The sequence below is a fragment of the Phyllopteryx taeniolatus genome, chromosome 3 (assembly GCF_024500385.1).
Source record: "Phyllopteryx taeniolatus isolate TA_2022b chromosome 3, UOR_Ptae_1.2, whole genome shotgun sequence".
Lineage (NCBI taxonomy): Eukaryota > Metazoa > Chordata > Actinopteri > Syngnathiformes > Syngnathidae > Phyllopteryx > Phyllopteryx taeniolatus.
In genome coordinates, this window is record NC_084504.1 from 16,847,347 (window position 1) to 16,875,250 (window position 27,904).

Consider the following 27,904-nt stretch of genomic DNA (forward strand, 5'->3'; position numbering starts at 1 on the left):
CATTAAAGTGCCTTTAATGGCTCTTTCAAGACCACAACACTAATCATCAATCAAATTGCAGTGAACCCTCAAAAGTCGAGCATAATCCATTCCATGATACTGCTGTCCATGGACAGAGTTCAAAGTTTTCACATTTTAACTGTTCTAACAATAAGTTAATTATTTTATTAGGGCTGGGTGATATCCTTAATATATAACCTCCAACTTTAAAAAAGCTCAACCTTAGTTGGATTGGATGATAAAAAAATCTCCCAAACTCATTAGAAAATGTGGGAAAACTCAAATTAATATTAAAATTAAATAAAATGTATTGCACAGCCTTACATTGTATTATACAATTTAAATAAAGTAAAACTACTCACATGGAAACATGTAAAACAGATAATGGAAAGGGAACAGGACAATTTGCTAAATCATGCTATCACAGCATAATATTTTATTGGTATTGCTGTAAAAGTTGGGTAGTGTTATGTTATATTTCCGTTAGCATGATTGGTATAATTTAATTGAAAATGTCATTGATATTTCATTATTATTTTTCTTCTGTCTCGCGTGACAGGATGATTGTTGTTTGACTTTCAAGGCATATTTTTCCTGAAAATATGCAACTTTAGTGGTGTTTGGCTTTCGAGGTTCCATTGTATTTGTGTGTGAGCTGAATCCAATGTCACCATCAACAATCATCTGTCATTACTTAAAAATATGGCATTTCTATACATGTCACGAAAGTGATGTATACTTGTTTTATTCATTGAGTGAGACATATAAATGTAAAATAAAATGAATAACTGCAGTGTCTTGAATTTATCCCGTTTCAGGATATACAGAGCATGCTGAAAATGGATCTTCTGTGTTGGGGCAATGGTGAGCTGGGTCAGACCGGACATGGGAGACGTGGGGACTTCAGCCCAGAGGATGCCATCTGGGCAAATTGAACCTTTTGGCATGTGGATCCACTCATTCTATCGTGGTTACAGGTATATTTCCTCCTTGTATAAATCTGCCTGGTACAAATCTTGATTATAAGTTACAACACTTTTTTTTAACTTGTCAAAGTTGGTAAGAAGGCAATTGTCAATTTGTGCTGCGAACATTAGTGCTAATTACGAATTGTCCACTCTCTCTATTAAACTATTAGCGGTGTAACCAACTATCATTATAACAATATGTAGCATTGCCATTCTCAAGTTTGACTTCATGTGATACGTTGAATCGCCTGTTTTTTCAACACTGTATTTCCAAATGGAAATCCTGTATTTCCACTTGATGATTTAAATTTTTTTAGTGTACAGTAATTTGATTGTCTTCCCCTGCATGTATTGTTAAACGTATGTAGCCAAACCACAAATAAAAAATAATAAAATAATGTAACCCTAGCCAGTCAACAATAAAAACTAAATGGGAGACAGATGGGAGATGTATCCCTTTGCTGCCAGAACTGTCCATCCTACTGCTTTTCCTCTTCAGGGTCACGGGGTGAGCTGGAGCCTATCCCAGCTAACCTGTTTTCCGGGTTTGGTCACGTGATGTTCCACATATAGCGGATTAATCTAGCATAATCAAACTACCGTAAATTCTTGTGTACGCACCTATGTATAATACGGACTACCAAAGTTGACCTCAAAATTCTGGACAACCTACCTATGTATAATGTGCACCATAACTTTTGCCTCGACCCATGTGATCAAAACATGAAGTATTATCTGTATTTTATTAGTTTAAAAAAAAAAATATTCTGAAGTTAAGCACTTTATTTGAACACGTAATACTTTCTCTTTTTATTTACTTGCTCTTATTTTGAAATTCCCAGCCCGACTTTTATTTGGTAAATGAGAAAACACACAGTTGTGCTCCTATGTTTGATTACTTGGGCATAATTTGTAAGATGTGTACAATTCCTTAAATAAAACATGAAGGACTAGGCGAAACATATTGAAATATATTTTAATGGGATTCAAATTAAACTCTCAAGCATTTCACAAAAGCACAATGATTAAACAAAACATAACCATAAAGAAAATAATGATGGCTGTTGTTCAGTCATATTTAAAAAAACAATATTTAAAAAATTCTGCCAGGTTATGTAAAGTTATGAGCACAACAGTGATACGTACCCCTGTCATATTGGTATGAAAGTGTAGAATACACCTTTTTCATAACCTCTAGGTGGCGCTGTACATTTATAAAATGTGAAAGAATTTTCCTTATTCCTATGTATAATGCGCACTATTGACTTGACAATTTTTTTGGGGGGAAAAATGTGCATTATACACGAGAAAATACGGTAATATTTGTTTGTATGCCGAATATTGAAGAAGAATACAGTATTTCTACATTTGCCTTCTTCAGTTACAAAGATTGCAATATTGTAGCTGTTTTTCCCCCTATGTATCAATCACTGTATCATGTTACAATGATGCCCCTGTTTATCGAAGCGGATACGTTCCAGATCCACCCTCAATAAGTGAATATCTGCCATATAGAGAGACAATATACATTTAAAAAAGTTTTACTGCTGTTAGCTTGTCAACCACAGCAAACAGAGTGCGAGTATTGTTGAAGGTCTTACTGATGATTTCAGAAAAGTGTTGCTGTCTAGCCTTAACTAACTCCATTCATCCATTTTCTGAGCCGCTTCTCACTAGGGTCGTGGGCGTGCTGGAGCCTATCCCAGCTATCATCGGGCAGGAGGCGGGGTACACCCAGAACTGGTTGCCAGCCAATCGCAGGGCACATACAAACAAACAAACATTCGCACTAACATTCACACCGACAGGCAATTTAGAGTTTTCAATTAACCTAGCATGCATGTTTTTGGGATGTGGGAGGAAACCGGAGTGCCTGGAGAAAACCCACGCAAGCACGGGGAGAACATGCAAACTCCACACAGGCGGGGCCGGGGATTGAAACCCGTTCCTCAGAACTGTGAGGCAGACGGTCTAACCAGTTGGCCAGCGTGCCGCCTCCTTAACTAACTATTTGTTAAAATTACAAAGACTTTGTCTGTAGAGGTCATAGTCAATTTGGAGTTTAGTTTTTCTCTACTTACGTTCTGCTTTCCTACTCTTTGATTTATAGGTCTTTACCATCATAGTGCTCCTCCACGGTGTTCTAGGTCGCCTCAATATTGTCTTAGTTTTAATAGGAGCGACAGCCTTCATGACTTTTCAAATTTTCCAGGTGAAATTATACAAAAGTTTATCAACTATCTCAGCATTCACAGTTTGTGACACAACTATGGTCTCCATAAACTTAGTGGCGGTACTCTCAGTTATGTACATTTTCTTACATACATAGAGGTTGTCTGAACTCTTGGAATAATCTGTAATTCAAAGAATACACAAAAATGGTCAGAAATAGCCATATCCTTAATGTCAATTGATAGAATTTCAACATCCTTAGAGATGACTAGGTCTAAGATCTGACCTTGAGTGTGGGTTGGACTCTTAATATGTTGAGAGAGGTCTAATGTGTCTAGTATAGCAGAGAGTTCTTTAGATTTCCCCCCCCCCTATGTTATTGTCAACATGAGTCTTAAAGTCTCCCGTTGTGACAAAATAGTTGTAGTCAGTACAAATAACTGACAGCAGTTCTGAAAAATCCTCCATAAATTTTCTATCGTATCTTGGAGGCCTATAAATTATTAAAACAATAACCTTTGGGTCACCTTTAACTAAAAAACAGCAACTATTCAAAAGAGCTGAAATCACCCAGTATTTCTTTACACTGAAATAATGACTTACAAATAACAGCAATACCACCGCCTTTTTTCCCTATTCGACACTTGTTCATAAAATAAAAATTTGCTGGTGTTGCCTCATTTAAAATGGTACGTTTCATTTAGTAACAAAAAGTCCAGATCATAGCTTGTAATGATGTCATTTCATCAACATTGATTTATTACCCAGTGACCTGATATTGAAAAGAGCTCGTCTCGCAGAGATAACTGGAGACAATGGTTTGATAGATTCACATTTTGTCCTCACTAAGTTTGTGGTTCTACTTTATTTGTGCCATATTTCTTTGACCAACTTTCTGTCCCTTGTAATTACAGGGATGAAAAATGCCTGATCTCCATAGGGGTCTGACTTATTCTGTAAGAGACCCCGCAGATATCAGTCAGGTTCGCAGATAAGATTCTTCATGGGTGGAGGAGGGGCCCTTCGCATCTCAGTGGATGGTGGTTTCAGGCGAGGGGAGATGGGAGGAAGATCTTGGCGTGGTGTGCGTTGGATTCCAATATTGACAATAGTCTTCATCCTATCTGTCACACCTAACAGAGAATTTAGGCTAGTAGAGAGTGAGTTTTGCATTGGGCTTTGCTCCAATGGGGCAGGGAGGGGTGTGGGAGATTCAACTTGCTGGCTCATCTCATTTGTCATTTGCTCCTCCGATTGTTTGGATGACGCTGATGAATCCGTCTGCGCCTTGTGTCGCCTAACACAGTTTTAGACTGATTTGTGAACAATGTTTGAGAGAAATAGGCCTGTTGTGTACATAGAGGAAGTATTTGATCTTTGAGTTCAGCTCGTCCAAAATGGGAGCAGTTTATATTTTTGTTCATGTAGTCCAGACCATCCAGGTCATGGTTTGCATTGATCATAGGATGTGTAAGATACCCTGGCCAGATTCCACCATACACTTTGTCCGACATTTGGTAAACTCAGTGGAAAACATGAGGTTTGTGTACAAGGCCAGATCTATTTTTTATTCATTTCAAGCACACGTTTTTTTTTTATTTGTGGGACTCACAAACAAGACATGAAATATCCTGCTGCCCTGCCCTACTTATTTGCCAATTTGATAGAAACCCCAAAGACAGGAAGAGAGGAGACTCTTTTAATACATTTGCCAGCAGAAGATATAAATCAGTAGCCAGGATGAGTCTTAGTAGATCACCCTATACTGCTCCTATCATTACAGGAGAAAGGTGACACATTTGATTGATTAAAATGGTGCGCTCTAGCTTAAGCTAAATCATGTTAAGCGATGTGACATTGCAGTTTCACATATCATATTTCTGTCAAGACAATGGCAGTAGACAGCTTTGTCGAGGCACGATATCTGACAACAACAGACTTCTGGGGGGAGCGCGGCAGATTTATGAGAAGGTTTTAGTGGTCTGTGGGAGATGAGAGAGTATAAAAAGTGGTCCTTTTTTGTACATTGTGACTTCCTGAGTGATTATAAATTTTACCCCAGTTCTGTTGGGAATTGGAGGCATTTACACAATGTGACAAATTGCCTGCTATACATGTATTTACTGGTTGTTGTCTTCCCACTTATACTTGTGCAACTTATATTCTTATACTCTTTAACTGCCTATACTTTTTAACCCCATAGAATTAGGATAAAATAAAATGTTTGGGTAATGCAATCTAATGACAAATAAATTGTTTCCATGTAACTGTTATTTGTTATAAATATTTATTTTTAAGTATATTTTTGTAGGTAAGACATTGCACATTATTGCTTTCATTAATACTAGCCATTCATCTTGTATCCATGTTAGCCATTTATTTACCTTGCTAAAATTGTACTAAAAACTATTTCAATTATCAGCCACTGGGAGGCACTGTGAGACTATCAATGAGAATATAAAGCTAAGGGAAGTAGAAGGGGGATTCAAAAGGGAGGCCTGCACTCGCCCCATACGCAGACAGAACTATAATTTACTAATAGTGCAGGGGCCGCCATTGCTGTTATCTTTTAATAGGTTTGTACCGGTGGAAAACAGGTGCCTGTTGTTAATGTGTTCAATTGGCCAAGTTACCGTCAGAATTTAGGGCATCCATCACTGTCATGGGTGTTGACACCTTGTGTGTCTGCTTCATATGGTGGGCTGGTAGGGCTGGACTGCTAAACAGATGAGGCGTCTCTCTCCTCAAGATGCCTACAGTCACCCATGCTTGCACAAGGATACACACCCTATCACGCACGCACATACAATTTGTCACATTCTGACTTGTCTACCACATAAGTAATTCATATAATCATATAAGGCTGGATTATGCCTAAAAATTTATATCCTGGGCTTTCACTGCACTGTGTGATTTAGTGCCATTAAACCGAATCTCTGTAAACTTCGCTCCCCTATTGCTATGAATTCTTGACCTTCCAGCTGCACCCTTGAGCTCACCCGAGAACCGTATTTTGCTCGCACGTTTGCCCTGCTCCCTGAAAAACAGCACTGTGCAGCTGTGTTTCTTTAGAGCCGGGAACAGAGTTGTAAGGTATATTTGAGGTGCCTGCTAATGCCTTGTTAGAGCTCTCTCTTTTTCTGGTCTCTGCAAGGTCAGTGTCAATTGTGCTTTAGTTCAAGGCCCTTGATCTGCTGGATGAAGGCTGAGGCACAACGCTATACTGGCCGTTTGTGACCTAAAAATCTTTCTGCTGAGAGCCGGCCTCACTCTGGAACCTTTGGTGTTACAAAATAGGTTGGTTATAATAATTCTGGTAATATTGACGACTAGCTAGATTTATTTTATTTTTTCCATTGGGGGATCAGAATGTTTTTTATTCTTCACCTTAAGTTTTGACGCTTACTTAGGCCACACTATCAGATTTTAACTGGCAATAGGGTTCTTTGAAAAACAGTGGACATTAAAAATAGTTAGCAATACAATGATTTTTATCTTTTGGTTATAACAAAGAAGAGAGTGTTTCAACGAGAAGTAGATGTTTTTCCAATCATATTCTCTGTTCTTCACTCTGTCATAAATATCTCTCTCGCACATGTACTGTATCGATGTCTGTCCACTTTTATGATGGACATTAAAACAGATCACTGCAGACGTTTGTGCTGAATTACAAGGTCTTGTAATTCAATACTTTCTTTTTTTAACTGAAAAAAAGAGAAGTCCTTTCAAAGTAACAGGAACTTATCTTAATAATGAATATTGGCATTCATAGCACAATTATAGCTCAGAAAAATCAGCGCAACAAAAAAGATTTGAAGAAATAAGGGCACATTGATTCAAGGACAGACCGTCACAGTGGCATAAAATAAAATATACAGTACTTGACTCTGCCTTTCAAATCATGGCCAGAATTTGCCTTTAGGATAGCGTTCAGGCAAACTCAAGTGGCTACTTCTGTAAATGTAAAATCCACTTTTACTGTCAGGAAGTTGGGTTGTTAATAAAGAGGCCCTTTTTCTACATTTATCTTTCTCCCTGTCTGTCTTTCAAGCCATCTTTGCTTGTAGACTAAAGCACATTTACGTATATATTTTATTGTCTCCTCTAATGCTTATCAAAATGTGCTGCAATTGAAGTAAAGCACTGGCCATTGCCTTGGCATGACAACTCAAGTATGTCTGCTTGGAGCCAGAACAGAGAGGAGGCTTGGTAATAATTTGCAGTTTAACTGTGTTATTTTTTTTCTATGATTTCCTGGTTGGGAAAGGTGAAGGAGCAGCAACGGGGGGAAAATAACTCCCGCCCTCCCTCTCGCTTCCTATTTGACTCTGCCCTTGATCTTGGTGCTAACGGGTTGAGAGTTCAGTTTTGCACTCCGTTGCTTTTCAGGTTAATGGTTGGGCAGATGTGTTTGTTGCCACAATAAGGGTTTAACACCCTCAGCAGAGTACTTGGAAAATGCAATTTGCCATCCACCTGACCACCTTCCCCCTCGCTACAAATCTTACCACAACTCACCCACCCACTACTGATGAGACAAAAGTTATGCAGAACAAAAGACGGGGGAAAGTCTTGCCTATTAGCAGCTAATGAGACAAGCTTGTGAGGATTTCAGAACCCTAAATGTGTTAGCTTTCACAACGCCCCCCAAGCCGTATACTCCTTCAATGTGCACCTCCCCGATTGCCCTTGCTCCCAACCTCTTGTCAGGAGACGAAAGCACCACTGAGGCCCTCCCTGTGATTATTCACACATGCTCCTGGCATTTTTAAAGCTGCAAATAAGTGTGTGTGTGTGTGCGCGCGTGTGTGTGTGCGCGTGTGAGAGAGAGAGAGTGAGGAAAATTAAATGCATTGTGCATTGGAAATGTAAAAAATATTCAGCTGATGCAAAAACAAGGCTATTCTTATTAAACAAATTGTCTTTACTTACTCGCCCAATTTTCCTTAACATGACAAAGCCAGGAATTGAGTGGGTAGGTTGCGGTTGGGAAGTTGGTGAGAGAAGCATATTTGATAAGTGAAAACTAATATTCCAAGAGAAAAACCAGTCATCCCAGTTGCCTTTGCCGCGCTGTGTTGGAAGCAAATATAATATCTGTTTTTGTAATAGAGATATTTGGACAGCCTTGAATGATTCGCCACGACTCTTTCTCTTTCTGGCCTCATTTTCTCCTGAGTGTATATTGGGAGTGAGTTCTGGGTTCATGTCAGCAGGGAAAATCAAATGTGATTTGGCCTGGAAGTGTTGCAGTAAACACTGAGCAAATGCAAACACAGGCCAGTTCAGGGAATACTGTGAAATGATTAAATGTGGCACAAATTCCACCCCCCAAAGAGATCTATAATTGATTCTGTATTGTTGTCTACTTAATGGACGGCATTACTTTGTTCAACATAAATCTAATTAATAACTATTAATCGCCTTCTGTATTAAATTTCCTAAAGGTAGTAGGTAGGGATTGTAATCCAGCTGTAAATCTGACTAAAACACAAAAATGAAAGGGAGACAATTGAAAAAAAAGAGGTTCAGGAACCATAAAATATCCACGTGATATGTTATTTGTTGGGGGCCATACATTTTTGGATGTTAACTAAGTGTGCCACTGGACTTGGCCTGCTCATAATAGGGTTCCAGAGCAAACATTTTCTCTCAGGGATTTATATTATTAATTCTGTCTGAACACATCCATAAATGAATAATGAAATAAATAATGAAACCCTTATTACTTTTTGGCAGCTGGGTCGTTTCTCGTTTCCTACTTTTTTTTCCCTTTTGCTCGTTTCCTCACTAATTAACTTTCTAAGGAATTGTCCTCCTTTCCACTGACTGCTTTTTCTTAGCATGAAGATGGGACACTGAAAGTGTGCTTACGGTACATAGTCTTGTGAACACACAGCAACCAGGGCAGGACACAAGTTAATTAATGGCTGCTTGTCTCTCAAAATTGTTACTACATTCTTGGTACTTCCAATGTCGACAATAATTCGTTCTGTGACGATGCTCGACAAGTTAGTTAGATTAGTAAATTTGGGAAAAATTCTTCTCCACTATCTACATCATAAAACATTTGTTAACTATACATCTTTTAAGTAACGTTTTAACAGTAATTGTCATAAAGGTATGCCAAAGTCCAATATTACTACATTAAAAACCATAACTGTTTTAAATCACTCTTAATTTTTAATGACAAAGGAGCAGGAGTAATAAATATGGTCCTCAGGGATATCATTTCTTAACATTAACTTCCTGTTATGTAAATTGGATTTGAAACACTTGCCACTTAGCCACACTTTGTTTGTCAGTTAAATTGAGGTGAAATAAGGTTGTTTCTATGTATGTATGACATATAAGAAATATCATGGAAATGAGTGTATAATTGTGCAAGGAAAACTTGTATGAGACATTTTTGCACCTTGTGCATGTTTTTTTCTCCTGCTACCCGGCCTTCCTCCCACATCCAAAAACATGCATATTCGGTTAATTGGGGGACTATAAATTGTCCCTAGGTGTGAATTTGAGTATTTGTCTATGTTCCTTGCAATTGGTTGGCAACCATTACAGGGTGTACCCTGCCTCTCGTCAAAGCCAGCAGGGTTAGACTCCAGGTACCAGTGACCTTAAACAGGATACACAGTATATATAACAGAAATGTGGGTTAGCAGTCATCCGCTAATGTAATTTAAAACATGAAAACAACACGTACATAAACATGGCTTTTGAGAACAATGAACAAGAATATTGTAGCTCATCAAATCAAAGTTATTTGCTCACAAAAGGTTGGTCAAAACAAGTTCTGGCTGAGAGTCCTGGCCAATGGGAATTAGATAATAAAACCAGTACCATGAGACGGAACCAAAAGTTCTTCTAATAATCCACATGCCTACTGGCAAACATCTCTGACTTGCATGGCATTGAAATGCTTGGTTGCGCTATTCAAAAGCATTTGGACACCGGTGGTGTCTTTACTACTTTCAGTGAGTCCGCTTACTTCATGGGAAAGCATTTTTTCCCCTTATGTTCTTTTCATCTTACCACCATTCTGCTTTCAGAAAAAGTGTTGCAAAAATCGACAACTAGCAAATCTTTTGATACTGAAATCAAGTCTAATGGGGTGCATTTGATATGCTGATGTCATGCATTGCAATAGTTAGATTTCACAACATGCATGTAGGGCACATTTTCACCAACATTTTGGGCTGGACTTCAAATTTGACAAGCTTTTAGTTGCTCGACTTTCACGGTGCCGCCGTGTTTAATTAATTATACCACAACAGGTGAATGCAAAAGTATGGTTGTCAGCAGTCTTTAGTGGGCCTTGAGCAAAAGCTACCACATGTAACTTTGATTTACTTTCCAGACCATGTTTTTTATGTGATGGGAATTGTATCTTTCATTTAGGCTAATTATGAGAGTGAGGGAGCCTCTACCCATATTGTCCCCGCCACCCCTCACACACTCCACCAAGGCTTCTCTCCCGTCTTTAAGATGCATGCCCTTTGCCCAGCGTCCTGCTGTTAAAGCCCTGTGTTTTTGGACAGAGGCTTGGCACTAAGTGGTCCGCATTCATTGAGGCTCTTAAAGAGTCCACTAAACCTAGGAGTCCGCCCCTCTATTCCTCATGCTCTACCATATAGATGACCATTCTGTCTCACTCTCCTCATTAGAGTCATCACAAATTCTTTCAAACCTCGCCGTACTATGCGCCACGTTTTTACTGTTAATTAGTTTGCTTTGTAAGGTTAGATGTGCGGACGGTGCAACTTCGCAAGCGCTCGGCCGCCATCTGCGCGCAAGAGGCGCTAACTATGTGCAGATGGTGTGTGCTTACAGACAGGTTGCCTCTTGTTGGGGAAACGGCACAAGAGACGATTTTGCTTACTTTAACAAGATTTATGGCCATTCTCGCAGGTAACTCCTCCAGCTCTAATGATGATGGTGTGTCACTTGTCAAAAAAAATAGAATTTGAGCCAATAGGAAAGAGGAAGGAAATAAAATTATCTTTGTCTTAATTTTTGCATATTTAAAATGAGCTTGACATTAAAAGAAAATATTTAGTTTTTTTTCTAAATCACATCGAAGAGATTGTGCTGTCTCTACTTTAACAAGAATTATGTTAAAATATTAGCCTCTCACGATCCAGGTAGACAAAAAGGTTGGTCTTGCCTAAAAATTGCGAACAAATAACGTTTACTCAGAAATGTCAATAAAAATAAATCAGAACAAATATTTACAATATAAATGCAGAGTGTATGCTTTATTTAACAAATATATACATGTACAGTATATTTATGCTTTGTCTGCATGCAAGGGGCCGCTGTGCTGGTGGGGAACCTGCCCTTGTCAGTTGCAGTTCAGTGGCTTAATGCTTTCTGCTGGGCATAGTGAGTGACCCTCTCACAATTAAGAAAGGGTTAGCAAAATTATTGTTGGCCTCTTGCCATTTACTCAGCGGTAGATGTGAAAGTCCAGAGTCCCTAAAACGTGACTTTATCTCTGAAATTGCATGGCGTAATTAGCAAATTAGAGGAAGACATAAGTGAAGACACGTCATCATTGTTCTTGAAATATATATTCTAGTTGTCCAAGTAAAAATTGATCAGATTTCTGCTTCTACATTTGTTTCTACTCTTTCAGAGCAAAGTAGAAAATCATTTTATGTGGGAAATGAAAGTCAGTACTTTTTGGGTGTACATCAGTATGCACTTTCAAAGGGGAAAAAAAGCCTGCAGATTTATGCATTCAGAGTGATTAATGTGTAAGAGTATGTATCATTTTCACCGTTTTGTCAAACACCTTTCAGTAAAGCTTTATTAATGATTATAATTAGCTGTGCTGACACCTTTTTTTTCATGATTAGATGGAGTGTTGAGTAGGCTGAGAGGTTTTGCAATCGGCGTCAGTGCTTATGGAGTCAGTTTTTTTTCATTTGATGAGCGACCATGTTAATGATTGTGCATTGACATTAAATGTAACCCATTGAGACAGTGAATCCTTTGACAGAATTTTCAAATTATAACACTGATTAATATTGAATAGAAAAGACACTTTTTGTTAGTGTATAAAATACTAATTTCCTTTTAAACATTGTCTATTAAAGCCAGATTTCTTTTCTCTTCCCGCTCTAAAATCTCAAGCTCCTGAGGATCATCTATAAACAATTCAAGCAGCATCCCAAAATAGCAGGAAAAAAAAGGCTTTGTTCATTTCCTCCCCTCACTTTCTGTCTTTCCCACTCTCCCCAAGGTTCTATCAGGAAATAGATCCCAGGTGTTCGATAAGCCTGTAGTGGACATGACAGCAGTGCAATCAAGTGTATAAATTTAATTGCAGGCCCATTTTGTGCCATTTATTAGCCGTTTAGGGGCACATTGCTTCACTTGAACCCTGTTATTGCCAGACAGAACAGATGTTTGGCTCCTTTTTAACTGTTGGTTTTAAAAGCCAAACGCTGCTACTTAAACTAAATGTAAAACTATCTTTTAAATGACAATATTTCTACAACTTAACATTTGTTTTATTTACTCAACTTATTTGAAGTATTAATTCGTTATACTAGAGAAAAATATAATACAAAAATAGGAAAATAAAGTGTTAATCATTTCTTATTTGAAGAAAACACCAAAACCACTGAACAAGGCACATACAAATGAATTATTTTTGTGCTGCACGTCTGACTTTTGTTTTGCAACCTACCATCTATTCTGCTAACACTGCCACACACTAAGAACCTTGCAAATGTGGCGACTCGGTGGACGCCTTACCCTTATGTGACACTCCATTAATAATAGAAAAAACCCTTGAGAAAGCAGTGTTAATTGTTACCATACACTCAGCCATGGCGGTCATATAAATCACCTGACTAATTGTAACAAATTACGGGCTGACATTAAGCTATGATTCAAAACCGGCAAATATTCATCAACATTGCAAGTAGCCCTTGTAAAAGAACCGGCCATTTCCTAGGGCAAGCATATATCTACCCGCTAACTTCCCTATTATTTATGGATCGTTCTTGTCCTTGCCATTTAAGTGCTGTGTGGTAATTGAATGAGATGCCGTATTGTTTATTTATTGTATGGCTGGATAAAGCCCAAGTGGTGCCAGTTGCATGACCAGTCTCAGACCTTGTTTTCCATGTCACTCCTTCAGCCTGGTGAGCTCACAGCCCTTTATTGATTCATGTCTTGCCTGTTGCATCACAATCACCTTGAAACATTTTAGTGAATGCGAGCCTGCTTAGTTTTAAGTGACAAAGAACATTTTTAAAACCTTGAGCTTTCTTCCTAGTGTTTTTCCAGTAATATTACTTCAGCAATTGATTTTTGCCAAGCAGTTACATTAACAGGCGTTTAAAATTTTGTGTATTCTTTATTTCATGCAACAATAACTAATCGCATCAGTTTCACTCTGCTCTGTTGGGCACTGTAACTATCACAGTGTATGATTAACACTTTGCTAATACCAGTCTTTCGCCTGTTGTTGAGTCTTCTGGATTCTGTACAACCGTACTTGAGTCCAAACATTGGCTAATAGGCTCCTCAGGTGTGAATCAGCAGGCTGAAATGTTGGTGCCAAAGGTCATGATCTGATTTGTTATGTGAGGGTTCACTGGGAATTTGAAGACAACAACTCAACATGCCCTGTGCTGTACTGAAAAGTAGGTGCACATGGCTTCACATCTAAAGAGGGCATGGGCATAACAATCGATTAATTTATCATCAATATATCTATCAATGTGAATTGAATTGGGAAAGTAGTTGAGGCAAAATTGAGTGCACTGCTTGGCTGTAATTAACAGCAATGACATGGATTCAGTCTCAATTAGTTTATGGTGTAAATAAGTACAGCATGACTAGGCTTGTCACGATAATTACCATATCGACTTATCATACAATAAATAAAATGGACACGATAGGTTTTCCGGACTTGATAAATTGTGATTGCTGTGGCACGCAGCTCACGGAGAGTTGGACCATTGTGTCGTTAGCCGCTAGATGGCTCGTGGTCCGGCGGACCGTTGTTGGCTCTGTCCAGTACTCCACAGCCTTGCTCCACGTGCAGCGTGTAGCACACGACAGAGACACTTAAGGGAAAGTTAACTGTTTATTATGTCCGCTAGCCTGCGAGCTAACGAGGTAGCCCACGAGCTAATGAGCTAGCAAGTGAAGGAGCTAAACAGCTCGGTCCACCATAGTGACGACGTATAAACCATCAGTGCCTTGCTCCGAATAATTGTTTGTTCTAGTCCCCAATTAACACACAACAACTAGTCCCCAATTAACACACAACACACATTCTAGTCCCCAATTAACACACAATTAATTGGGGACTAGAACTAATTAATTTATTATGTTCGCTAGCTTGTCAGCTAACGAGCTAGCGAGCCAAAGAGCTAAACCGCTATCTGCACCGGGGCGACATCGTTTAACGTCAGCGCCTTGCTTTGAGTTGTTGTGTTTAGTTACCGATTGAAAACAGGCGTTTAGTACATTTAGAGAGAGGTTCTCTTGTCCTTTTTAAAACATCTCAAAATCTATTTCGGCATATTGAAAGTGTTAGTCTTAATTGCTGGGGGCCTAGTTAGCTTGATAGACCATAATAATTATTATCAGACAGGGTGGAGGTGTCAGGCTTAAGAAGAAATCCCTCTTCTTGACACTGTTAAACATTGACGGCCTTATTATGGTGTGCTCTGATTCAGCTGGATGTGTTCAAGGATCTTCTCGGTGGTTAAAAAGGTCAGCTGCTCTTAGTGGAACACTGCCTGAATACTAATATTGTCCTTAGTCAAATGATCTGCTCCAGTGCTTATTAAATTGATAGCCTCAGTGCTGCAATTTAATAGTGTTGTTGTCCAGAAGAGGGACACAGTTGGAGCCAGCAGTGAGTTAGTTAGGTGCTTCTGAGGAAAAGTTCAAGCATGAGCCCACTTTGCTTTTGGGATGCATTTTCCCCTACAAAGTAAGAGTCAAGTGTGCTAAAGTTTTGAATCAAACATTTTCCGTTGCATCGCAGTTTGAGAGCTCCTACTTGAGTGCTTACACAACCAATGATTTCATCCAGTCACATATTGATTGCAGGAAGTTGTTGAAAGATGTAGACTGCAATATTTTTATATTCTTGCTGTAAATTGCAACTATGTAAGTTCACTAAATTAACTCACTGAATTTCCTTGATTGGCTTGGGGAAAAGTAATAAGACACAATCCACAATAAATTCCACACAATCACATTTTTTAACAATGAATTAATCCACAAATGGATTTATCTCTAAACGTTTGTGTTTTCCTCCTTGTATTGTCAGTACTGCATAGGAAATGGCTGATCAATAGCTTCATTTATTAAAAAAAAAAAAAAAAAAATGTTTTAAACGGTAATCTCCAATACCTGCCGGAAATGTCCATCAAACATGCATTCTCACTACAGACTCTTAACCCAGAAAAGACAAGTGATTGTTGCCATTATCAAGTGCTGACATTCTTGCACAATGAAAGTCGTGTTCGGAGCTAATGACAATAAAGGTCAAATTTAACTGAACTGAATTGAATTAATAAATGCAGAGCAACATTGTGTGGGTAAAAAAAGTTTTTATTTTATTATTTATAGAGATTATTATTATTATTTTATTCTTATAAATTACAAATGGCCATTTAACATCCTTTCACAGTTTACTGAAATTCTAGAGAGACATAAAGAAAGACATTTGTGGCTTGTATCTACTTGTTCTTCAATTCACACACCTACACGTTCAGACTTGGATGTCCTTAAACATTTAAAAGCATTAGTTGTACACAATGTACTCATGCACCAGTATATATTGACAAACGCAAGGTGTTGGTCCAGCTTGCCTTGTCTTTTCATTACACTTCTCAAGAGGTAAACTCATTGTGGATTGCATGGGATAGTGATAGCTGCATCAGCCACACACAATATATAGCACAGTTTAGTCCATTTATGACATGCTCAGCCTAGCACTTAAGGTGCTAGGCCAGTCATATCAGACAGGGATGCCATGTATCGCCTTAACTGTGAGGTGATAACCTAATGCATATGGCAGTATATCCATATGGCAGTATATCCATTAGATCCCACGCCACACACACGGATACAATGCTTGTTTGTTCCCTAAAGAACTGAGGTGAAGCCAGTCAACCTCGTATGTGTCTGATTGATGTAACCTCGATGCTGTTTAGTACGGTGATTTGTTTATTGGCACTTACTTTGACGCATGTGTAAGTGAGTCTTTAAAGAGCTGCCAGTGACACTCGCAAACGTCACAGAATGAGGGTGCTAAAAATTGATAAAATGGCAATGGAGAAATGGAACAGGAGAAAAACCGAGGTAAATGGAGTAGAAGACGTGTACTCTTGGGGTAGATTACATAATGCATCATTCACAAACGGTTGTTGCCAATTCGTCCTTTATACTCCTTAAATTGCTGTTGCCATCCCAGAGCACCCCTCCACACTTTGACAAATCACAACACACACAAACATATTGTATTCTCTTGCTGTACAGTTAGTGTATAGTTAGTAGAGTCTATCACAAGCCCCCTGGGACACTCCTGTGAGAGGAAAGGAGCTTGTGCTGAGGAGACCTCTACAGTATTGATGGAGCTGTGTTTCTGTTAGGCAGTGAAAACAAAGTCTCCCTGATGCACAGCGCAGTGTAGGGGGATCAATAGACGTGCAGCGCTTCATTTCCTCAGGCTTTTACTGAAGAAACACTCACTGATGTGTCGGGTCTGCTGCGGTTGTTGCTTTGAGAGGGAGCAGCTAGCAAACCAGAATGCTCGACTGTATGAGTATGATGGAAAAAGTGTATGCACAATAAGAATGGACATGATTTACTGATTTATTGACTGACCATAAGGCATCGACCCAATGCATGTATAACAACTAGGTTATGTTTTGCAATTGCTGCACTTGATATAGCGAAGTTGAATCGTTTTAACCAGCAGAGGGCGCAGTTAATTAGGCCCAACTTGTTGGCCTCCTGATGTCCCCTATAGCTTAGAAAATGGGCCATAAACAAGAGAGTTAAAAAAAATACCAATAATTTTCTCAAGGAATTAACAATTACATTACATCCCTGCAAATTTAAAAAATGCCCTACAAAGCTATTAAGCTGCTTGACTGTCACTAGGCAGCTTTGACATGCTCATATTTCTCATCATAGGGTGGACATTTTGTTTGTGTATGTTTAAAGGAATCACTATTTTAATCCAAGCCTCCATTTTTGTATTGTGTACTCTCCATCCATCCATCCATCCATCCATTCATCCATTTTTGATACCGCTTGTCCTCATTAGTGTTGTGCGGTGAGCTGGAGCAGGATACATAGACGAACAACCACACCAGTGTTGGCGTCAGAACACATGCGATTGGGGGGCATTAGTGTAAACACTAGCACAGTATTAAGCGTTATAAACCACTATAAACACATGGCTTAGTTTTAAAAGAGTTGAGGCGGCGATTGTGGGCATTTTTCTATATGCGACGATGTCCTTGCACTGATTTCGGCATTTTCGGGTTACATCTCTCAAACGCCAGCTAAACATACTGGGACTTTTATTTTATGGAGTATTGTGCATGTTTGGCCTGAAAATGTGTTTCTCTGAGTTGAGAATGAATTCTCCCATATTGCCGTGGAGGCGCCAAATGTAAGGCCAAGTTTAAAAAAGCTGTAAGCTCACTTTACACTTGGCATGGGCACAGATGTGTGTATATGGTACCTTGACAGGAAGTGACATGCCATATGCAAATATTCAACAGGTTTTTCTTATATTTATTTTGTTTTGATTGTTTTTATCTTTCAGTAACTCAATTAAATTCACACCTAAAGGAACATTAAGAGTCTTCAATGAACATGTTATTGGAATCTGGGAGTTAACTGGATGACCTGGAAAAAGGAAAAAAAAAAACATGATCAGGGAGATTCAAACCCTCAACCTGAGAAATGTGTGGTGGATGTGTTTGCTAACCATGCTAGGCCACTGTTCCGCCTTTCTTGTGTATTCTGCCATTGGAAATTGAAATTAAAATAAAACATTGATTCATAATGTTACTTTTCCTAGTAACTCATCACGGCGATTTCTGTGAATGCTCGTCCATAATGCACACACAGAGTATGATGAGGGCCCATCGTCATACCCTATGTGGGGAAAGGGCGGGGTCAGCAGGGTGTATCGCAATGAGATGTGTTAGAATAACAAGAAATGGGCACGGAGCAATGGGGAAGCCTTAAGCTTACACACAAGATATAACAAGGAGTGAGCTTGAGTGATGGGGAAGGGTTTGGCCCCAACACAGAATGTAACCCCACACGCGACTGCATGCATGTGAGGAAGGCTTTGGCTGGCGCATGGGATGACACGGGGGCCAGAGCCTGGGATAGCAAGGGAGAGTTGAAGGCCCAGCTGTCACCTCAGTCAGCCCCTTCTCTGGGGGCAACTGTCAATCAGCAGCCTCTCATATCGCTCCGTCATTGAAGCTAATTGCTATTGTCAACCCCAGAGACCCTCGTGCAATTGCTCTTTTGGAGAGAATACTGCCTCCAAACATGAGGAACCATATCAAAGGTGGTTCTGAAATGAGTGTTAATAAGGCATTAGAAAGCATTAGTCATGATCAGACAATAACATCTCAACTAGCAAGGCTTGACTGAGAGAGGGATGGTTTAACATTTCATCCATGTACCCACTGTTGCAGCATCTTTTTACACACCCTCACACACATGCACAAGCGGCAATAGACCTAATGAAAACAAGATGGATGCTCTCGGAGAGATGGGTGGCTGTGTTATTAATTGCTGTCTGTCCCCTCCTACTGATAATGATGGGCTGCATCCTGGAGAATTTGCAGGGAATACATTTTATTTGGAAAGATTATTTATTGTCCTCCTCATTGGGGGAGGGTGGTGTGTTTAGAATAGCGAGGCTTTAAGTAATGGCCTGTGAAAGATAAGTTCTCATGTTAATTTCTCTTCAGGCACCTTTTTAACCAAGCCTCAGCACTGTGAGACCTCAATTGGGATATTTACAGCCTCTCTTTTCAATTATTCATTTAAAGTCTCATGGAAAATGTAATCTGAGTTCTTGATAGACAACATAAACAGTTTTGCACACATTTGTAATCTTCCTCTAATGACATTATTGATATTCTCTTCCATCAGGACTGTTAACGTCGACATGCAAATTTAGAGCAAGTATTACCATAGAAATTACTATTCTGTTTTCACGAAGCACCACTTGGCTTAAATCAAAAGAGAGTGTCCTCAAAGACGCAGGCAAGAAATACAAAACCCAAAAAACAAACGCCCACAAGAGTTTGAGGCTGTGCTCGCCTCATGTCTCGCACTCGATATTATCATAAGGTAACACTGCCTCACCCTCTTCACTGCTCTCCCATCCCATCACCCTCTCACAACCCATAAATCAGGATGCTGCTGTCATGGCGACTGTAGGCGTGGTAGCTGTGGTGACACACAGGAGCCTGGTGTGGGTGTGAAATCACTTGACCCGGAGTGTTAACCTTTCTGGCGTGAATGGCCGATCTCCTCAGCAGGCTGGGAACAAAAGAGGCCAAGTATTGATTAAACTCCATCAGGCACACTTGATATTAAACACTTGCTTAGATGCGCGTGTTCCCCTAAGTCCCCTCCCTTCTTGTAGATTTTGTCTCACTTGCACGAGTGTAACAAATCTTCATGTCTTCACGGCCACCTCCAGCATGCACGGCAAACACACACATACGTACAGTAAGTGCGTTACGGTCGTCATGGCTTTTGGGTCACAGCGAGAGTAGGGAAGCTGGAGGTCTCCGGTGTGATCAGTGTTTTGTCATCTGGAGTGGTGTTTACTTTTTCTCGGCAGGAGTTGCCCTCGCTTTTATCTGCTCGCCATCTTCCCGATCGATACTGTGCATCCACGCCGGAATCTGACTCAATCAACACTTATACTTACACAGCAAAAGGCAATAGAAATTTCCCAGCGCGAGCTCTGTCTTCGGTGCTATTTTTCTCGCAATTTTTAGATCTCATGAAGCAGATTTAGAGTGCCAGTGGTATCAGTGGCCACTCTGTACAGTGTGCACTATTAAGCCTTTAATAAGGCACTCTCTCTTTAAATCATTTAATTCATATTCATAAGTATTTCAGGTTAATACATGTTTTACTTGGTGAGTATTTATTTTTTGTCTACAAAAAAGTTCTATTTTTAATTTGAATTATTGTATGTATTTATACTGGTATATCATTTCTGTTTCACTATTTATTAAAAAAAACACATGGTTTTATTGCGTCATTGTGTACATAATTTGACACCACAAAAATGACTAATGTTGTTGTTTGTATGTCAAAGGGTTAAAATAAACCCTTTTAAATCTACAAAGAAAACACAGCTTCCAATGGTGATTTACTTAAATTAAATATTAAGCTAATCTATCATTTTTAAAATGTAATATTAATATTAAAAAATTGCGGCGCCATGTACTATGCAGAATTTAGAATTCATGCCTTTTTTTCCTCACGATGTTCCATAATTGCTATATCCAAAAAGAGTAACAATAATGCAATATGTAGTCACATCTAATTGTTGAAATTAAATTACACTCAAATATCTATCTTTAGTATGTTTATAGCCATTGCCTTGTATGTCATGTATAAAGAAAGTATATTATGATCTACATATTGTTTGACTAATAGCATAATTGCCCAAGTCAGCTTGCTTTCACATCATCAATAAATTAAATACTAGTGTGGTTGCTAAAACCTTTTTTTTTTTTTTTTATGTATGTGTAGATTCTCAATCATCCAGGTCATGCTAATCCGCAAAGGCTGAATCGAGGCAACTGGACTCTTCTTGTTTGTTGAATTATTTTTTTTTTTTCTTGTTTTCCGAAAACGTTTAAAAATGCAATTATGTTATTAGGCTAACGATATACTAAAATATGCATTAGGTTTGGCAACAGAAAACCAAAACAAAACAAACCAGTGCACTTTTTTTTTTTTTAATGGTAGGCAACACTTCCAAGTCTTCACAGAATCTTAATTAGCCTATAAGCTTTCTTCTAAGCTTGATCTTACCATCCTATACAACAAGGCTGTTTGTTCACTCGCTGCATCACCTGCAGTCCACTTTAACCTCAGACACAGGCCGGACATGGAACATCAGCCTATATTCCGGGTAGTGCCTGTCCTTAATTGTCGTTCCAAAATGAGAAGAGGGCTGGTAAGAGAGAGCGGTGTAGGAGGGGTGTTGGTGGGGTGCTGTCACATTCACGTCACATCCCAGTGGTCCAGTAAATAGAGCGTGTGAGTGTACCCCCCCACACCCTTCCACCCATCTCAAGTCACTGACGGACCACTCCTCTAATCCAACCTCCTCTTATTTAGCTCCACTCTATCATGTACTTCACAATGGTTGAAATTTATTAATTACTCTTCCTTGTGATGATTTATGACGTTACTGACATAATTAATGATGCACATCAATTTTCAACTTTAATTGAAGGGGGCTACCGAGCCCATGCCGGCCCCCCTGAAAGGCCACTGCCCTGAGAAAGTGACACACACACATGCACGAGCACGCCACCCTCAGCTTACTCCTCTTCCTCTTTTCCCCACCCATTTGTCTTCCCTTCATTGGCCTCTTCTCCATGCTGAAGTGCTACAATTTTCATATGTCACACTAATCCCTGTCCAGGAGCTCCAAATAAACTTGTTTTCACATGTATTTATGCATTCCTACATACCTTTGCTGTGTGTGCGTGTGTGTGTGCGCGCGCCCGTGTGTGTGTGTGTGTGTGTATATGTGTATGTTAGTGCATGAGGACCCCTTAATGGTGACTACGAGTATGTGAAGGTATACAGTGATATATGATTCATGAAGATGCATGTGAGGCATATGTAATTCCAGCGCTACCCTCAGGACTAGAGACAACAAGGTAGTTGAATGAATATTTGATTTGCAGGGAGAAGGTATAGCATCTATGCACAGCATTCTAAACAGACAAACGAGCATAATCCTCTTGTTTTAATTTGTCTGTCTCCTACCATCTGATTAAAAAATATATCGAATATGTACACATATTTAAAGATACAGAGGTTAAAAAATTATTTTTAAACTGTTACTCCCGTTTTTTAGGTGAATCTATTTTAATATTTTGAAAAAGGAAGGAAGCAAGTCATTTCTGATGACCAAGTTAAAAGGAAGTTTTGAATATTTCATAGTTGTTAAAATAGTTATGATAAATACGTTATGATCTGTGAAAAAAAAAATATCGTAACATTTATTACGAAAAGGTGCTTTTCTGAGGTAAAATGGAAACAGGTCAGTCCGAGGCCGAGAGGGTGTGCTTACGACGAGTGTGCGACAAATGATTCGAACCTTGTAAGTCACCACTAGTCTCTGATTGGTTGTTTTTTCCTCGGGCGCGATGGTGCAAATTAAATTAGACGTTCAAGGTGGGGCCAGAGACGGCTTATTTTTTTCACAGATCATATTTATAATGAACTACTGTCATAATGACTTTTATTAGATATGACAAAAAATATTTTTTTCATTACAAATTGTTCAATTAAAATTGTTCCTCGAACTGTCGCCATCATGAAACCTTTTTAAAAGTTTAAAGGCAATGCTTTGAGTAACATTTCAACATTCAAATGAACATCTGTATAATACAACCAAATAAAGCCAAAAGTAAAAACTAGTCAGCCTTTGAAGACACCTGACAGACACGTAATTGGGAGGGAACTGGAAGGTGTTTGCAGAGTGATACTGTCTCCTGGTGGCATTTTATTTGAACTGTGGAATTTAACGGTGTAAGCACTAGGGCGATCGCTGTCGAATATTTTTAAAATCGATTATTCTGTCGATTAATCATTAAAATTGTATTTTGCATTAAAGTGCAAAATCTTTTTTCCAATTACAGTTTATAAATTGATTATTGTTGTTTATTTGTTGTTTAAAAATTAAGAAAACCAAATAAATAACAATGAAGCTTATCTGAAACTTATCTGAAGCTGCTTAAGGTTAGACTTCATGTCAATTACAGGTCATTCATATTTCGACTGCAAATAACCATTATTTTCATGATAGATTAAACTGACCATTATTTTTTTTCCATAAATTGATTATAATTTAGTTACTGTTTTGGTCCGTAACATGTCAGCAAAAAGGGAAATCATCATTATTTCCCCTAGTAAAAGCAGATGTTTGCAAATGTCTCATTTTGATTAAACACAACAGATAATTGTCTGTTTTCATGGAGGACTAAAGGAATCAGAGATCATTTACTGTTGAGAGGCTAAACGATTAATCGATTATCAAAATAGTTGTCAATAATTTGCTGATTGATTAATCGAATAATTGTGACCCTCGGCATGCAGCATAAGGACACATAAAACCTTTTGTTGTTTTGTTGGTATAAAATTGATATTGAATTTTATTGCTCAAGTTTTGCTGAGCAGCAAGACCATTTTCTAGTCATTGTCATTTTTGGTTGAATGTTTATCATTACATTTCCTCTTTTGCCATAAAAAGATAACATGCTTGTAGAGTTCATTATAATCAGGGGTAACCCAAATGGTGATAATATATAATAATAAACCTTAAAAAAATAAAAGTAAAAACTATAAATGTTCCCCGAATGGAAAAATATTTTCCAGCCCTGTTTCAGATGCTCACTGAGTCTCAAATCTCGGGAGACTTCAGCTCAGTGATATGATGGTTTTTTTGCTTTTGTTTCACTGTACTATATTTTTCTTGAACCTTTTGGTTAAAATCCAAATTGTACCATGTTGAGGGCATTCCACTGGACTTTCAAGAACTGCATGCCAGTGGCAACACACAGAATATGAAAATGGAAAATGTAGGGGGTGACTCAGATTAGTCTCCATAGTAACGGCAAAGTATGTGGACTGACAAAATTCTGTTACATGTGAAAATGATTGGCAGCCCTATTCCCTTCACAGATGACCCATAGAAATTAGCCGCATTGACACAGTCTCCTCACTTTTTAAAACTCCACTTGTAAGCGCTTCTCTTTTTACCATTTGCATACAAAACATGGCATGCTTATTGGTGGGCGGCTTGGGCTTGTTGTGGGCTGCTTTCACATTTTAAGCTTGACGGCTTCTTTGTGATCAAGAGGATTGAATGGGGAAAAGGGGGGGACTGTCAAATGAGAATAACTTCATTTCAGCATGAGAGAGAGGAGTACTGAGGCTCGAAGTTCATGATAAAGTCTCCCTTTTAGGCAAAAGGGAAAACAAATCTTCTGTACATGGTCTACACTTATATGTGGAAGAGGCCACAAATGGTCACAATTATCATCATCAAACGTTAGTCATATCTTTGTGACCACACATTCGCTTTCCATTAATTGTGGACCAAAAAACCATGGGAAAAATAGTTTAAGATGTAAAAAAATATGTATGCAGGCATCTGGGTTATTTAAAAACATGTCACTGCAGGAGGAGCCTTTTATATTACATATTTTTTCTTTTTTTACCCAATGACTTTGAAGTGAACGGACAGGTCTCCAACTAATATAATGGGATGAGTTAACAAGGCATGAAACTACAAAGTACTAAAACAAGAGTTATGGCAAATATTTTGTCCAGTCTTTATTGAACATTGTGAGAGAGGTATTAATTTAACAATATGCTTGTTATGTGGTAATGGTTGCAGTTTTTTGGGTATTGGTGCTGTACAACTGTACTACATTAAACTGAGAGCTGTTCCAAATATATTGGGCTCTCTCATGTAACTAACTGCGGTAACAAAAATATTAGAGACCCTATGGTAAGAAGGGAAAGCAAAAACATTTCGAGCAAGAAACAACCAGTGCAAGGTTTTGAATTTGACACTTAGCTAAGTTAACAGCCAAAATATGCAAATTCAGTTAAGCATGATTTAATATTTATTTTAAATGTAGATTTCAGAGTAATACAATACCAAATTTAATATTAGATTCCAATTCATATTCCACATTTACACTCACAATGCAATTTCCACCAATTTATGAAATTTGAACGAGTCCTGAGCCAATGTTAGTGTCACATAAAGTCCACTAGGTGGCACCAGTGCTCCACACAATGTCTTTCCCAACTGGGATAGACTTAAAGAAAGGATACACAGGCTGTGCTTTTGGCAGCACAAAACACATTCTCCAGTAAAAAGGAATTACAAAGTAACCCTGCAAATATTTTAATTAATTTTGACAGGCATTTTAGGAAATTCAAACTCACGCTGACATTCTGAATACATTTTATTTGACAGTGGTGCAAAGGAACAATTTTCTTTTCAGAAGAAGCGACGAGTGTAAAAGTTGGGGTCACAGTATACACAAAGAAGCATAAATGAAAACAATCACCTGTTATCTGTACTCACTTTTTTATTTAATGAAAAGTGTTTAAAGTTAGAGTGTAGTGTAATTTACTACGTTATTTATTTTGTTACTATTAGTTTTTTTTTATTAAAAAAATTAAATTATCACAACACTTAAGCAATTAAAACTTTTTTTCCCTCTTTTTATTATAAAGTGCTGAATCGAAAATGTATTAACATTTCTTTTATAGCTTTTTCCAAAATTGTATGGTTGAAGGTAGATACAAAGCACATGACATTGTACTGTAGTGTAGTGGTCAAAATCATTTTTTGTACACTTTTCACTTTACACATTTTTCTGCAAAATTACTTTGTGGGATTTGATGATTTTTCTTTATTCCAAATTAATGGGAAAGTGCCCCGAACTATAAACGAGAATCCATAAATCGCCTTGTTTTGTCGGTACGCACATATTCATACATGTCTAACGCCTTGAGTAATCATAGCTCAGTGGGCCTGATCAGTGTGTTGTCACCTGTGCTCCATTAGAAACATTGTAACCCCACGCTTAAACACCCTCATATTCTCCCAGACTCCATTATTTGACACTAACTCACATACACCTGAATTTTGTATTGAAACTACCATTCTCCCTCCTTTTTTTTGCCTTTCATCATTGATTGTTGCTGCGCTTCAATGTTTTTGTGATAGTCTATTTAGCCACATAGAAAATAAATGGAGGTATGCATGTGGGTGCATCGTGAAGCAGACATCTGCGTGAGTATGTGTGTGAGGTTCCCTCAGGGGCTCAGGTCATGGGCCATCATAAGCCACACCCTGCGCAGCCTGCACGCACACCCTTTAGATGCTGATTGGTTTACAGTGTGAGGCTAGGGAAAGCCGCCGAAATTGGGTCCCTCCCGTCTTTTTATCCCTCGACTGAATAGCAGGCTGAATAATCAGACCATGTAAATTGTGAATGTACAGTAAAATATTGCGAGAAGCTCCATCTTTGACGTCCTTTAGCATTAATAATAAAGACTCAGGTGCTTCTGGAAAAGTATATTTGGTCAAATTATATGGGTACCTAATTAAACCATCACGGTGTCTCAAAAGTCTTAAATTGGATTTTCAATTCTCAAGGCCTCAGGATCCTTAACATTATCCCCCTTCCCCCTTTTTTGTCTGCATGTTTATATGCAGTTTATGTAAAGACTGGTAAAAACAACACATTCCTTGTCTTGCAGTTTTATTACAGTGAGTGCAGATGTGCTGACAATAGAAAACAAAAATAAAACGGCACCTTTATTTATTATTTGAAGCTAAAACCTCATCCGGAAAATATCATATGTGACGCAAGCTAAGACAGACCAAGAAAGGCAGAAACATAAAACTCAATAATTTGAGCAGTAGCCTGATTCGTACAACATGCATCTCCTTCTACCCTGAAACTCGGGGTCCTCACATCCATACATACAAGGTTAGTCAGAAGAGTTCCAGGACTGATGCCACATAAGGATATATTTTAAACCCAAATTATGAGTTTTTCCCTTCACCAGCACGTCGACAGAGACCCTGTAGAGTTTGCTTTGTTCAGTGTGTGAGAAGATGAGAGAGTCATGGCAGGACATTTTGTGACACACCTCGTCAGTAGCTGTGGCCGCAAACACTTATGCAGCACCAATTCTGGCCCTGACCAGTACTGAAGATTGGGTCGCAGTGGTTGCTGATGTATTAGGCTAAGATCATGCAGACAAGTCCCATCCCGAGTTAGTAACTACTGGGACCTCCAGGACAGAAAAGGACAATTCTTAAATCCATTGTTAAATAATAATAATAAAAATGACAGTGACACATTTAGATGAAAAAAGACATTAGCTTTTATGAAGTGGTGTTCTGATTTAATACGTTTTAAAAACTACGATTGGCTGGCGACCAGTTCAAGGCATATGCCGCCTCTCGCCCAAAGTCAGCTGGGTAGGCTCCAGCACATCCACAACCCTTGTGAGGATAAGCAGTACAGAGAATGGATGGAAGTTTTAAAACAATTCAACATTTATTAGAATGATTAAAAGTCTTATTTCAGAATTTAGCTCACTTGCTACCTTGTTTAGTATCCACGTTATTTGCCCGTACAAATGCAAAAGTACACGTCTTTACCCACAATCCCTGTTCTATTACTACATGGAGAGGTGGCCTGGCTTCATCGTCTGGCTGTGACACCCACTCGGTGGGACATGGCAGCTCCCTTTAGAAAGCCGCCATGTTCCATTCATCGACTTGCCATAACCTTACGGCTGCCTTTTTTCCACGCCTCTGACGAGCTCCGCTTTTTTTGCTGCAGCAGCTTTGACTGCTGAACAATTGCATAAGAAAGATCAAAGATTAAATTATCAATTAAATATATTTGGTCAAATTTAGGGATGCACTG

The 27,904-nt window shown here is 38.7% G+C and overlaps 1 long non-coding RNA gene across 2 annotated transcripts in view; it reads left to right on the forward strand.

Annotated features, from left to right (window-relative positions):
• The window catches only part of LOC133474988 (uncharacterized), a 75,470-nt gene that overhangs the window by 3,747 nt on the left and 43,819 nt on the right, over nt 1-27,904 (forward strand). For both annotated transcript variants that reach the window (XR_009787685.1, XR_009787684.1), the window contains one exon: nt 819-977. This is a non-coding gene — a long non-coding RNA (uncharacterized LOC133474988). The remainder of the gene's footprint in view (nt 1-818; nt 978-27,904) is intronic.